The sequence below is a fragment of the Oncorhynchus kisutch genome, linkage group LG1 (assembly GCF_002021735.2).
Source record: "Oncorhynchus kisutch isolate 150728-3 linkage group LG1, Okis_V2, whole genome shotgun sequence".
Classification (NCBI taxonomy): Eukaryota; Metazoa; Chordata; class Actinopteri; order Salmoniformes; family Salmonidae; genus Oncorhynchus; species Oncorhynchus kisutch.
Genome location: NC_034174.2, coordinates 11127703 through 11142209, shown reverse-complemented (window position 1 = coordinate 11142209; position 14507 = coordinate 11127703). Strand labels below are relative to the sequence as shown.

Sequence of the window (14507 nt, the reverse complement as noted above, 5' to 3'; positions counted from 1 at the left end):
AGACAGTCAGTCAGGCAGTCAGTCAGGCAGTCAGTTATTCAGTCAGGCAGTCAGTTAGTTTATTAGTCAGTTAGTCTATCAGTCAGTCAGGAAGTCAGTCAGTCAGGTGGTCTATTAGTCAGTCAGTTAGTCTGTCAGGCAGTCAGGCAGTCAGTCAGTTCGTCTATCAGTCAGTCAGTTCGTCTATCAGTTAGTCAGTTAGTATATCAGTCTGTCAGTCAGTCAGTCAGTTAGTCAGTCAGTCAGTCATTCAGTCAGTCAGTCAGTTAGTCTGTCAGGCAGTCAGTCAGTCAGTCAGTCAGTCAGTCAGTCAGTGTGTTTGGCGCAAAGCCCAGACACTCTCTGTGTTCTCATGTGGTACCTTTAGTTTTCCAACAGAGGAACATGACATCACGCCGTGACCTGATGCACATGGCAGGCACTTCACCTTACGGGTAAATAGCTCTTTGTGAATAAGTGTGCTGAAGAGAGGGGGAGGAGAGGAGAGGAGAGGAGAGGAGAGGAGAGGAGAGGAGAGGAGAGGAGAGGAGAGGAGAGGAGAGGAGAGGAGAGGAGAGGAGAGGAGAGGAGAGGAGAGGAGAGGAGAGGAGAGGAGAGGAGAGGAGAGGAGAGGAGAGGAGTGGCGGTCCGTTTTCCTCATTAGCATGGTAGTCGTTCCTAATCTGTGTGAGTGAGTCACTGCTACTATTTCTGTCCCAGATGAGAGATCACAAACACAACCATGAAATTAGGACTGAAGTGGTGTCATTGTTTTTCACTATCTTAATAGCTCTTCAACTCCTTCTTGCTCTCTGGTGAAGTGTTTGGTTATTAGTAAAGGAGACAGATGTTTATTTAAATCACCCTCTAAAAGGATGTTAGGAAATATACCTTGAAGAGAGAGACTGGTTTGACTATCAACGCTGACAGACAACATTATTTTGAAGTCCAACTGAATGTGGTCCAGGGTACAAACCGACAAGTCAGTTTCTGTTTTTGGGTCGGGTCAAAGAGAGTACGATTGACAGGCCCTTCAGGGCATGGTGTATGTCATGTACCTCCCTGGCATTACACGCACACACACACACAAACAAACTTCTTGGGTGATAACTCCACAGGGGACAAGGCTTACAACCTTGAAGATAAGCTCAAAGGAACATACGACCACTACAGGCAGAGGCGGGAGGAAGAGAGAGAGGAGCAGGGCCTCTTTTTGTGTCTGATGTCTAAGTCTCGTCTGTGTTGGTGTCATGGCGGGTGCTGGGTGAGAGGGGCGAGACGATGAAGGCGAGAGGAGGATGAAGGAATGCTTGGAAAGTTTTGTCAGTTGTCAGAAAACTCTCTGCCGCGTTGTGTTTGTGAAATGTCACCCCCATCTGCTATGGGGAATATGTGACACAGTGTATTTTTAACATTCGCTGCAGTTTACTTTTTACAGAGGAATTTGTACTTTTCTTAGATATAAGTTGATCCTGCCTCTTCTGAGAATATCTTCAGGTATCTGAGTCTGGTTTTCACAGATATAAAGTCTCTTCCAACCATTTGCAGCTTGAAACTTTATCTCAGAGTTTCTAACTGCCACTGACAGTATACTGTGAAAATCCATTCAAATTGTGAAAATACTGTGAAATACTGTGAAAATCCATTCAAATTGATTCAAATCCATTACACATGCTTGTGGATAGTGCTGTATTACATGTTAATGTGATGGCTATTGCACCTCCACTGACTCATTTCAGCAAACTGGATAAATCCTCTTTCAGATGCAAACTGGATAAATCCTCTTTCAGATGCAAACTGGATAAATCCTCTTTCATCTATGAACTTGATAAATCCTCTTTCATCTACAAACTGGATAAATCATCTTTCATCTACGAACTGGATAAATCCTCTTTCATCTACGAACTGGATAAATCCTCTTTCAGATGCAAACTGGATAAATCCTCTTTCAACTGCAAACTGGATAAATCCTTTTTCAGCTGCAAACTGGATAAATCCTCTTTCATCTACAAACTGGATAAATCCTCTTTCAGATGCAAACTGGATAAATCCTCTTTCAGCTGCAAACTGGATAAATCCTCTTTCATCTACAAACTGGATAAATCCTCTTTCAGATGCAAACAGGATAAATCCTCTTTCAGATGCAAACTGGATAAATCCTCTTTCAGATGCAAACTGGATAAATCCTCTTTCAGATGCAAACTGGATAAATCCTCTTTCAGATGCAAACAGGATAAATCCTCTTTCAGATGCAAACAGGATAAATCCTCTTTCAGATGCAAACTGGATAAATCCTCTTTCAGATGCAAACTGGATAAATCCTCTTTCAGATGCAAACTGGATAAATCCTCTTTCAGATGCAAACTGGATAAATCCTCTTTCAGATGCAAACAGGATAAATCCTCTTTCAGATGCAAACTGGATAAATCCTCTTTCAGATGCCAACAGGATAAATCCTCTTTCAGATGCCAACAGGATAAATCCCGTGTGAAAACGTGTTGTTATCAGACATGTAATCTCTTCTTCAGGATCACCATCAGATTCTAATTTGGTTTTCCTATGAAGTGCTCTAATGATTGCTGTTGTAGTCATTCTGTGTTGAGGAGTAAAACGCTAGAAGCACCAGGCCTTGAAATAAAACAGCATCGGTTAGCTACTGGGGCTCACTGAGTCTTATTATTACAGAGACCTATTTATTTAGGGATGGGGGGGAGAACAAAAACACCAAACACACATCACCGCCTCAGGACATGTTCCTCCTTTCAGCTGATTGATTGACGGATGACAATCCACACTTACAAGTAGCTTGAACCCAATCACACAACGTTGCAGGTATGCGTGGTACTTAAAAGGCTATCAGGCTATCAGGTCACAACCCTGGTCGTCTAATCTGAACACTCGTGCAAAACAACTCATACATTGTAATTCATTAATGTCCTTAGAAATAAATAATGACCAGGGACAAAACGTTTCTTGGTTACCATATGTTGGGAATAACAAAATACAGATGGTGATTCGTTGTGTTAATAGTTTTCAGCCTACAGGAAGTACCATGTTAGTGTCTAGCCTGTGAAAAGGACAAGCTGCCTGTTCTAGCTGCTCCAATTCAATCATTTATTTAACAACATTTCGACACCGAGCTGTCTTCACCCGGGTATTTAGTGTATATCAACCCCAACAGGAGAAATAGCTGCTATAGATATTAACTGGAGAAATAGCTGCTATAGGTATTAACTTGAGAAATAGCTGCTATAGATATTAACTTGAGAAATAGCTGCTATAGATATTAACTGGAGAAATAGCTGCTATAGATATTAACTGGAGAAATAGCTGCTATAGATATTAACTGGAGAAATAGCTGCTATAGGTATTAACTTGAGAAATAGCTGCTATAGATATTAACTGGAGAAATAGCTGCTATAGATATTAACTTGAGAAATAGCTGCTATAGGTATTAACTTGAGAAATAGCTGCTATAGGTATTAACTTGAGAAATAGCTGCTATAGATATTAACTTGAGAAATAGCTGCTATAGATATTAACTGGAGAAATAGCTGCTATAGGTATTAACTTGAGAAATAGCTGCTATAGATATTAACTTGAGAAATAGCTGCTATAGATATTAACTGGAGAAATAGCTGCTATAGATATTAACTGGAGAAATAGCTGCTATAGATATTAACTTGAGAAATAGCTGCTATAGATATTAACTGGAGAAATAGCTGCTATAGATATTAACTTGAGAAATAGCTGCTATAGATATTAACTGGAGAAATAGCTGCTATAGATATTAACTTGAGAAATAGCTGCTATAGATATTAACTGGAGAAATAGCTGCTATAGGTATTAACTTGAGAAATAGCTGCTATAGGTATTAACTTGAGAAATAGCTGCTATAGATATTAACTGGAGAAATAGCTGCTATAGATATTAACTGGAGAAATAGCTGCTATAGATATTAACTTGAGAAATAGCTGCTATAGATATTAACTTGAGAAATAGCTGCTATAGGTATTAACTGGATAAATAGCTGCTATAGGTATTAACTGGATAAATAGCTGCTATAGGTATTAACTGGAGAAATAGCTGCTATAGATATTAACTTGAGAAATAGCTGCTATAGGTATTAACAGGAGAAATAGCTGCTATAGATATTAACTGGAGAAATAGCTGCTATAGGTATTAACTGGAGAAATAGCTGCTATAGATATTAACTGGAGAAATAGCTGCTATAGGTATTAACTGGAGAAATAGCTGCTATAGGTATTAACTGGAGAAATAGCTGCTATAGATATTAACTGGAGAAATAGCTGCTATAGGTATTAACTGGAGAAATAGCTGCTATAGGTATTAACTGGAGAAATAGCTGCTATAGATATTAACTGGAGAAATAGCTGCTATAGGTATTAACTGGATAAATAGCTGCTATAGATATTAACTGGAGAAATAGCTGCTATAGATATTAACTGGAGAAATAGCTGCTATAGGTATTAACTGGATAAATAGCTGCTATGGGTATTAACTGGATAAATATACAGGTACCGGTACAGAGTCAATGTGCGGGGGCACCAGTTAGTCGAGGTAATTGAGGTACTATGTACATGTGGGTAGAGTTAGTAAAGTGACTATGTACAGATACAACAGAGAGTAGCAGCAGTGTAAACGGGGGGGAATGTAAATAGTCTGAGTTGCCATTTGATTAGATGTTCAGGAGTCTTATGGCTTGGGGGTAGAAGCTGTTTAGAAGCCTCTTGGACCTACACTTGGTGCTCCGGTACCGCTTGCCGTGCAGTAGCAGAGAGAACAGTCTATGACTCGATGGCTGGAGTCTTTGACAATTTTTAGGGCCTTCCTCTGACACCGCCTGGTATAGAGGTTTTGGACGGCAGGAAGCTTTGCGCCAGCAATGTACTGGGTCGTATGCACTACCCTCTGTAGTGTCTTGCGGTCGGAGGCCGAGCAGTTGCCATACCAGGCAGTGATGCAACCAGTCAGGATGATGTCGATGGTGCAGCTGTAGAACTTTTGAGGATCTGAGGACCCATGGCAAATTTTTTCAGTCTCCTACGGGGGAATAGGTTTTGTCATGCCCTCTTCACGACTGTCTTGGTGTGCTTGGACTATAATAGTTTGTTGGGTGATGTGGACACCAAGGAACTTGAAGCTCTCAACCTGCTCCACTACAGCCCCGTCGATGAGAATGGGGGCGTGCTCTGTCCTCTTTTTGCTGTAGTCCACAATCATCTCCTTTGTATTGATCACGTTGAGGGAGAGGTTGTTGCACCACATGACCAGGTCACTGACCTCCTCCCTATAGGCTGTCTTGTCGATGTCGGTGATCAGGCCTACCGCTGTTGTCATCAGCAAACTTAATGATGGTGTTGGAGTCATGCCTGGCCGTGCAGTCATGAGTGAACAGGGAGCACAGGAGGGGACTGAGCACACACCCCTGAGGGCCCCCCGTGTTGAGGATCAGCGTGTCGGATGTGTTTTACCTACCCTTACCACCTGGGGGCGGCCCGTCAGGAAGTCCAGGATGCAGTTGCAGAGGGAGATGTTTAGTCCCAGGGTCCTTAGCTTAGTGATGAGCTTTGAGGGCAGTATAGTGTTGAACGCTGAGCTGTAGATAATGAATGACATTCTCACGTAGGTGTTCCTTTTGTCCAGGTGGGAAAGGGAAGTGTGGAGTGCCATAGAGATTTCATTATCTGTGGATCTGTTAGGGCAGTATGCAAGTGGGTCTAGGGTTTCTGGGATAATGGGTCGGTAGTCATTTAGGCAGGTTACCTTAGGTTACGTAAGCGAGCACAGAAGTAGTTTAGCTCATCTGGTAGGCTCATGTCACTGGGCAGCTCTCTGCTGTGCTTCACTTTGTAGTCTGTAATGGTTTGCAAGCCCTGCCACATGCGACGAGCCCCAGAGTGTAGTACGATTCCATCTTAGTCATGTATTGACACTTTCATGGTTCGTCGCAGGGCATAGCGGGATTTCTTAAAAGCTTCCGGGTTAGAGTCCCGCTCCTTGAAAGCGGCAGCTCGAGCCTTTAGCTCAGTGCGAATGTTGCCTGTAATCCATGGCTTCTGGTTTCGGTATGTACGTACGGTCACTGTTGGGACGACGTCATCGATTCACTTATTGATGAAGCCATTGACAGATGTGGTGTTCTCCTCAATGCCATCGGAGGAATCCTGGAACATATTCCAGTCTGTGCTGCAAAACAGTCCTGTAGCTTAGCATCTGCTTCATCTGACCACTTTTGTATTGATCGAGTCACTGGTGCTTCCTGCTTTACATTTTGCTTGTAAGCAGGAATCAGGAGGATAGAATTATGGTCAGATTTGCCAAATGGAGGGCGAGGGAGAGCTTTGTACGTGTCTCTGTGTGTGGAGTACAGGTGGTCTAGAGTTTTTTTCCCCTGTGGTTGCACATTTTACATGCTGATAAAACGGATTTAAATTTCCTGCATTGAAGTCCCCGGCTACTAGGAGCGCCGCCTCTGGATGAGCGGTTTCCTGTTTGTTTGTGGCGGAATACAGCTCATTGAGTGAGGTTTTACTGTAAACTAAAGTCACCTGTTTGAGTCTCTGGTCTATGACATCCTTGGTCAAGGGATGCTTCAGTAACATCTGTCTGTTGGTGTGTGCTTTCTGTCGTTCCAGGACGATCAAGGTGGAGGTGTACGACTGGGACCGCGATGGCAGGTGAGTGTATTTAGTCAAGGTGCAACCAAAATATTGAGGCGCAGCCATGTGCAACATTCAAATTGTGCACCATGGTCACCAACAAATTAGTACAACATTATATATGATTATGTTATTGATGTTATTGAAATGATGGCGCTTTACAGTGGTTAAAGTTCTGTCTTTACCACTCTCTCCTCTCTCCTCTCTCCTCTCTCCTCCTCTCTCCTCTCTTCTCTCTTCTCTCCTCTCTCCTCTGTCCTCTCTCTCCTCTCTCCTCTCTTCTCTCTTCTCTCCTCTGTCCTCTGTCCTCTCTCCTCTCTCTCCTCTCTCTGTCCTCTCTCTCATCCTCTCTCCTTCTCTATCTGTCAGCCATGACTTCATAGGGGAGTTCACCACTAGTTACCGGGAGCTAGCTCGAGGCCAGAGCCAGTTCAACGTCTATGAGGTGACTCTCTTTTCCTTTCTTACCGTTTTTTTTAATAAGCTCTGTTGGAGAGTCATCTCACTCACTGATGAAATATCAATTGTTTTATATCCATGCTGCCTTCTCTCTCAGGTCGAAGTTTAGGAATGTTGCACGTTGGCTTCCAGGTGATTACCATGGTTAAACAAATCCAATCCAGAGAAGAGCGCGGGCATTAATGGAAAACTATTCCTCCGGACAGAACCACAGGGAACACACACACACACACGCACGCACGCACGCACGCACGCACGCACACACACACACACACACACACACACACACACACACACGCACGCACGCACGCACGCACGCACACACACACACACACAAACACACACACACACACACACACACACACACACACACACACACACACACACACACACACACACACACACACACACGCTGTGCATGGCGTTCATCATTAGTCATTACCTGGCAGAGTGACAGGAACAGTGACAGGAAGCTTCTTTAGTTTGTGCATCAGCAAGTCTCTGCGTCTCTGTGATGCCTGCGTGTCAACCCGATTGCCTTCTCTCCATTTATTTGCCTGTCACTTCCCTGCCTCACAGTGATACAGGGGATACTAATGAGACCAGGCAGCTTTTGTCTGTGTGTGCAGAGAGAAAGAGGGTTTCCTCTTTAAACTTGGATTCTTTATGTTGGCCCCTGAAACTTCAGGAGAATATTGTTTTGACTGTGTCCCTTGCTAGACTAATTGTGCAATAACTAATGCTGTCTTGGGTCAGTGGTTCGCTGACTCAGATGAAACCTACTCCTGGGCTTATAATAATGATAATAACAGGGAGCTATGAGCAGTCTTCAGGTCTCAGGGACAGATAATCGCTACCTCCACTACACCTCTGTTAGACATGATGCAACCTGTCCTGTGCTTGTCCATCTCCAACCCTGTCTTCCATCCGTCAGACCTGGGTTCAAATACGATTTTAAATCTCTCAAATACTTTTTCAGATTTGCTTTAGTCTGACAGATGGGCGGGGTTTTCACTTGTATAACTATTCTATTGGTTCTATGGCAACGGGAAAACTCAATCAAGCTCAGCTAACAAAGCTTTTACTGTCTGATCCTGGAATGAACAAGTTCAGAGGTCATCTGCCTTTGGCTTAAAGAGCAGGAAACCGAACTTCACCAAAGAAATTGGAAATACAGACATTGTCATCCTACAAGAAACCTGGTATAGAGGAGATGGACCCACTGGTTGCCCTCTAGGTTACAGAGAGCTGGTAGTCCCATCCACCAAACTACCAGGTGTGAAACAGGGAAGAGACTCAGGGGGTATGCTAATTTGGTATAGAGCAGACCTAACCAACTCTATTAAATTAGTCAAAACAGGAACATTTTACATCTGGCTTGAAATGAATAAGGAAATGATTTCAACAGAGACAAATGTCCTTGTGTGCTACCTATATCTCCCCAATAGAATCCCCATACTTTAACGATGACAGCTTCTCCATCCTAGAGGGGGACATCAACAATTTCCAGGCCCAGGGACATGTCTGTGGCGACCTAAATGCCAGAACTGGACAAGATCTTGACACCCTCAGCACACAGGGGGACAAACACCGACCTGGAGGGGACAGCATTATCCTCCCCCAAATGTCAAATCAAATCAAATGTATTTATACAGCCCTTCGTACATCAGCTGATATCTCAAAGTGCTGTACAGAAACCCAGCCCAAAACCCCAAACAGCAAGCAATGCAGGTGTAGAAGCACAGTGGCTAGGAAAAACTCCCTAGAAAGGCAGGAACCTAGGAAGAAACATAGAGAGGAACCAGGCTATGAGGGGTGGCCAGTCCTCTTCTGGCTGTGCCGGGTGGAGATTATAACAGAACATGGCCAAGCAGGGTCAAATAATAATAATCACAGTAGTTGTAGAGGGTTCAACAGGTCAGCACCTCAGGAGTAAATGTCAGTTGGCTTTTCATAGCCGATCATTCAGAGTATCTCTACCACTCCTGCTGTCTCTAGAAAGTTGAAGACAGCAGGTCTGGGACAAGGTTGCACGTCCGGTGAACAGGTCAGGGTTCCAGTTGAAACTGGAGCCACAGCATGAGCAGGTGGACTGGGGACAGCAAGGAGTCATCAGGCCAGGTAGTCCTAAGGCATGGTCCTGGGGCTCAGATCCTCAGAGAGAGAAAGAGAAAGAGAATTAGAGAGAGCATACTTAAATTCACACAGGACACCGGATAAGACAGGAGAAATTCTCCAGATATAACAGACAGACCCTAGCCCCCCGACACATAAACTACTGCAGCATAAATACTGGAGGCTGAGACAGGAGGGGTCAGGAGACATTGTGGCCCCATCTGAGGACACCCCCGGACAGGGCCAAACAGGAAGGATATAGCCCCCACCCACTTTGCCAAAGCACAGCCCCCACACCACTCGAGGGATGTCTTCAACCACCAACGTTCCATTCTGAGATGGATGCACCCCAGAGACAAATGTCCTCCTGTGTGCTACCTATATCCCCCCACTAGAATCCTCATATTTGAATGAAGACAGCTTCTCCATCCTGGAGGGGGAAATCAACCATTTCCAGGCCCAGGGACATGTACTAGTCTGTGGCGACCTAAATGCCAGAACTGGACAAGAACCTGACACCCTCAGCACACAGGGGGACAAACACCTGCCTGGAGGTGACAGCATTCCCTCCTACATATGCCCCCCTAGGCACAACTATGACAACATAACCAACAAAAACAGGCCACAACACCTGCAGCTTTGTCAGACGCTGGGTATGTACATAGTCAGTGGTAGGCTGAGGGGACTCCTATGGTAGGTACACCTATAGCTCATCTCTTGGCAGTAGTACCGTAGACTACTTTGTCACTGACTTCAACCCAGAGTCTCTTCGAGCGTTCACAGTCAGCCCACTGACACCCCAATCAGATCACAGCAAATCACACTCTTTGTGAACAGAGCTGTGCTCAATTATGAGGCATCAAAGCCAAAGGAACTGAATAATATTAAGAAATGCTATAGATGAAAGTAAAATGGTGTGGAAATCTACCAAAAACATTTAGGAGACAACAAATTCAATCCCTTCTAGACAATTTCCTGGACAAAATGTTTCACTGTAATAGTGAACCTGGCATTATAAAACCTAAACAGCATATTTGACCTCTCAGATTCCCTTTCAAATCAAAACAATTCAAGCAGACAACCTAAGAAAATGAACAACAATGATGTATGGTTTGATGCAAAAACCTAAGAAAGAAATTGAGAAACCTGTCCAACCCCAAAAAAAATATCCAACCCAGAAAACCTGAGTCTACGGCTTCACTATGGCGAATCACTAAAACAATACAGAAATAGAGACCCTTCACTATGGCGAATCACTAAAACAATACAGAAATAGAGACCCTTCACTATGGCGAATCACTAAAACAATACAGAAATAGAGACCCTTCACTATGGCGAATCACTAAAACAATACAGAAATAGAGACCCTTCACTATGGCGAATCACTAAAACAATACAGAAATAGAGACCCTTCACTATGGCGAATCACTAAAACAATACAGAAATAGAGACCCTTCACTATGGCGAATCACTAAAACAATACAGAAATAGAGACCCTTCACTATGGCGAATCACTAAAACAATACAGAAATAGAGACCCTTCACTATGGCGAATCACTAAAACAACACAGAAATACACCACAGAAAAAGAAGGAACAGCACGTCAGAAATCAGCTCGATGTAATCGAAGAATCCATAGAATCTAACCACTTCTGGGAAAATTGGAAAACTCTAAACAAACAACAACACGAAGGGTTATCTATCCAAAACAGAGATGTTTGGATAAACCAATTCTCCAATCTTTTTGGCCCTATAACAAAGAACAACACGAAGGGTTATCTATCCAAAACAGAGATGTTTGGATAAACCACTTCTCCAATCTTTTTGGCCCTATAACAAACAACAACACGAAGGGTTATCTTTCCAAAACAGAGATGTCTGGATAAACCACTTCTCCAATCTTTTTGGCCCTATAACAAACAACAACACGAAGGGTTATCTATCCAAAACAGAGATGTGTGGATAAACCACTTCTCCAATCTTTTTGGCCCTATAACAAACAACAACACGAAGGGTTATCTATCCAAAACAGAGATGTGTGGATAAACCACTTCTCCAATCTTTTGGCCCTATAACAAAGAACAAACAGCAAAAATATATACATGATCAAATACAAATCTTAGAATCAACTATTAAAGACCAGAACCCACTGGATTATCCAATTGGTTATTACTGCATTGTCGGAACTAGAAGCACAAGCATTTCGCTACACTCGCATTAACATCTGCTAACCATGTGTATGTGACAAATAAAATTGGATTTGATTTGATTTGAATTACATTGACTGAACTACAGGACAAAATACAAACCCTCCAATCCAAAAAGGCCTGTGGTGTTGATGGTATCCTAAATGACATTTTAAAATATACAGACCACATTTCCATTTGGCTATACTTAAACTCTTTAACATCATCCTCAGCTCTTGCATCTTCCCCAATAGTTGGAACCAAGGACTGACTACCCCAATCCACAAAAGTGGAGACAAATTTGACCCCAATAACTACCGTGAGATATGCGCCAACAGTAACCTTGGGAAAATCCTCTGCATTATCATTAACAGCAGACTTGTACATTTCCTTAACAGAAACAATGTACTGAACAAATGTCAAATTGGCTTTTTACCAAATTTCCACAGATCATGTATTCACCCTGCAAACCTTAATTGACAAACAAACCAAAACAAAGGCAAAGTCTTCTCTTTCTTTCTTGATTTCAAACAAGCTTTCAACTCAATTTGGCCTGAGGTTCTGCAAATCCAACCAATTTACGTTGATTTATTTTCCCTTTCGTATTTAACTATTTGCACATCATTACTGTATATAGACATAATATGACATCTGGAAAGGTTTATTATTTTGGACTTTTGTAAGTGTAACAGAGGGAGAGACAGGACAGACAGACAGACAGACAGACGGACAGACGGACAGACGGACAGACAGACAGACAGACAGACAGACAGACGGACAGACAGACAGACGGACAGACGGACAGACAGACAGACAGACAGACGGACAGACGGACAGACGGACAGACGGACAGACGGACAGACAGACGGACAGACGGACAGACGGACAGACGGACAGACGGACAGACGGACAGAACGGACAGACGGACGGACGGACGGACGGACGGACAGAACGGACAGACGGAGGCAGACGGACAGACGGACAGACGACAGACGGACAGACGGACGGACGGACAGACGGACAGACGGAACAGACGGACAGACGGCACGACGGCACGGACGGACGGACGGACAGACGGACGGACGGACGGACGGACGGACGGACGGACAGACGGACAGACGGACAGACGGACAGCAACGGACGGACGGACGGACGGACAGACGGGCGGACGGACGGACGGACAGAACGGACAGACTGACAGTACGGACAGACGGAACGAACGGACGGACGGACGGACGGGACGGACGGACAGACAGCGGACAGACGGACAGACGACAGACGGACAGACGGACAGAGCCGGACAGACAGACAGACAGACAGACAGACAGACAGACGGACAGACGGACAGACGGACAGACAGAGCGAGGGGTGAGGGAGGGAGGGAGGGAGGAGGGGAGGGAGGGAGGGGAAGGAGGGAGGGAGGGAGGGAGGGACGGACAGACAGACAGACAGACAGACAGACAGACAGACAGACGGACAGACGGACAGACAGAGCGAGGGGTGAGGGAGGGATGGAGGAGGAGGAGGGAGGGAGGGAGGGAAGGGAGGGAGGGAGGAGGGAGGGAGCGGAGGGAGGGAGGAGGGAGGGAGGGAGGGAGGGGGACAGACAGACGGACCGACGGACAGACGGACAGACAGAGCGAGGGGTGAGGGAGGGAGGGAGGGAGGGAGGGAGGGAGGGAGGGAGGGAGGGAGGGAGGGAGGGAGGGAGGGAGGGAGGGAGGGAGGAGGGAGGGAGGGAGGGAGGGATGGACCGACGGACCGACGGGACCGACGGACGGACAGAGCGACGGGGTGAGGGAGGGAGGGAGGGAGGGAGGGAGGGAGGGACGGACCGACGGACCGACGGACGGACAGAGCGAGGGAGGGAGGGAGGGAGGGAGGGAGGGAGGGAGGGAGGGGGGAGGGAGGAGGGGAGGGAGGGAGGGAGGGAGGGAGGGAGGGAGGGAGGGACAGACAGACAAGACAGACAGACAGACAGACGGAGAGAGAAGAAATGGAGAGGAAATGTGTTGTAAAACAGTCAGAGGGGACGGGGAGGGAGGGAGAGAGAGAAAAGAGTGAGAGAATTAGACAAAAGGGCTTCTAGAGAAATAAGTGTGCCTGTACATTTCACAGTCAACTGGAGCCTATATTTGACACAACACCAATTGAACACCAATGGAAACTTGTCAATCATCACTCTCTCTCTCTTGTCAGAGAAACAGCCCTTTCTCCCTACAGGCGGTATTTGGTACTACACTTCTCATCGTTGGCCTCCTTCCTTCCATAATTGCTCATTTTTTTCCCTCCCTAACAGCCCCCTGCTGTGAGGCGTATTCCCTTCCATAACCACCACAGACAAACAGAGTCCTCTAAATCTATCATTAACCCCCCTATCATGGCTCATTCTTTCTCTCCAATCAGTCATTTAGTTTTCTTATTTTAGGTGGTGAATATCAAAAGAAACTGAAGAAAAGAAATATGTGAATTCAGGAACGGTGAGCCTTTCCACCTCTCTTCCTGTCTCCTCCCCTCTCTTCCTGTCTCCTCCCCCTCTCTTCTTGTCTCCTCCCCCTTCTCCCACTCTTGCCTCGCTCCACCTGCCCCTTCTTGTTCTGTAGTTTTCCTCCCCACTTTCCCCCACTCTTCCTGTGTCTCCTCCCACCTCTCTTCCTGTCTCCTCCCCTCTCTTCCTGTCTCCTCCCCTCTCTTTCTGTCTCCTCCCCCCTCTCTTCCTGTCTCCTCCCCTCTCTTCCTGTCTCCTCTGCTCTCTTCCTGTCTCCTCCCCGCTCTGCTTGTCTCCTCCCCCTCTCTTCCTGTCTCCTCCCCTCTCTTCTCCCCTCCCCCTTTCCCCCACTCTTCCTGTCTCCTCCCCTCTCTGCTTGTCTCCTCCCCTACTTTCCTGTCTCCTACCCACTCTTCTTGTCTCCTCCCCCTTTTCCCCCACGCTTCCCTGTCTCCTACCCTCTCTTCTGTCTCCTCCCCCTTTCCCCCACTCTTCCTGTCTCCTCCCCCTCTCTTCCTGTCTCCTCCCTACTTTTCCTGTCTCCTACCCCTCTCTTCTTGTCTCCTCCCCTCTCTTCCTGTCCCTCTCTTCATGTCT

At 45.6% G+C, this 14507-nt stretch overlaps 1 pseudogene; it reads left to right on the top strand.

Moving 5' to 3' along the window:
* The window catches only part of LOC109879052 (copine-5-like), a 248728-nt pseudogene extending 234819 nt beyond the window's left edge, over positions 1 to 13909 (top strand).
* The last annotated feature ends 598 nt before the right edge of the window (positions 13910 to 14507 follow it).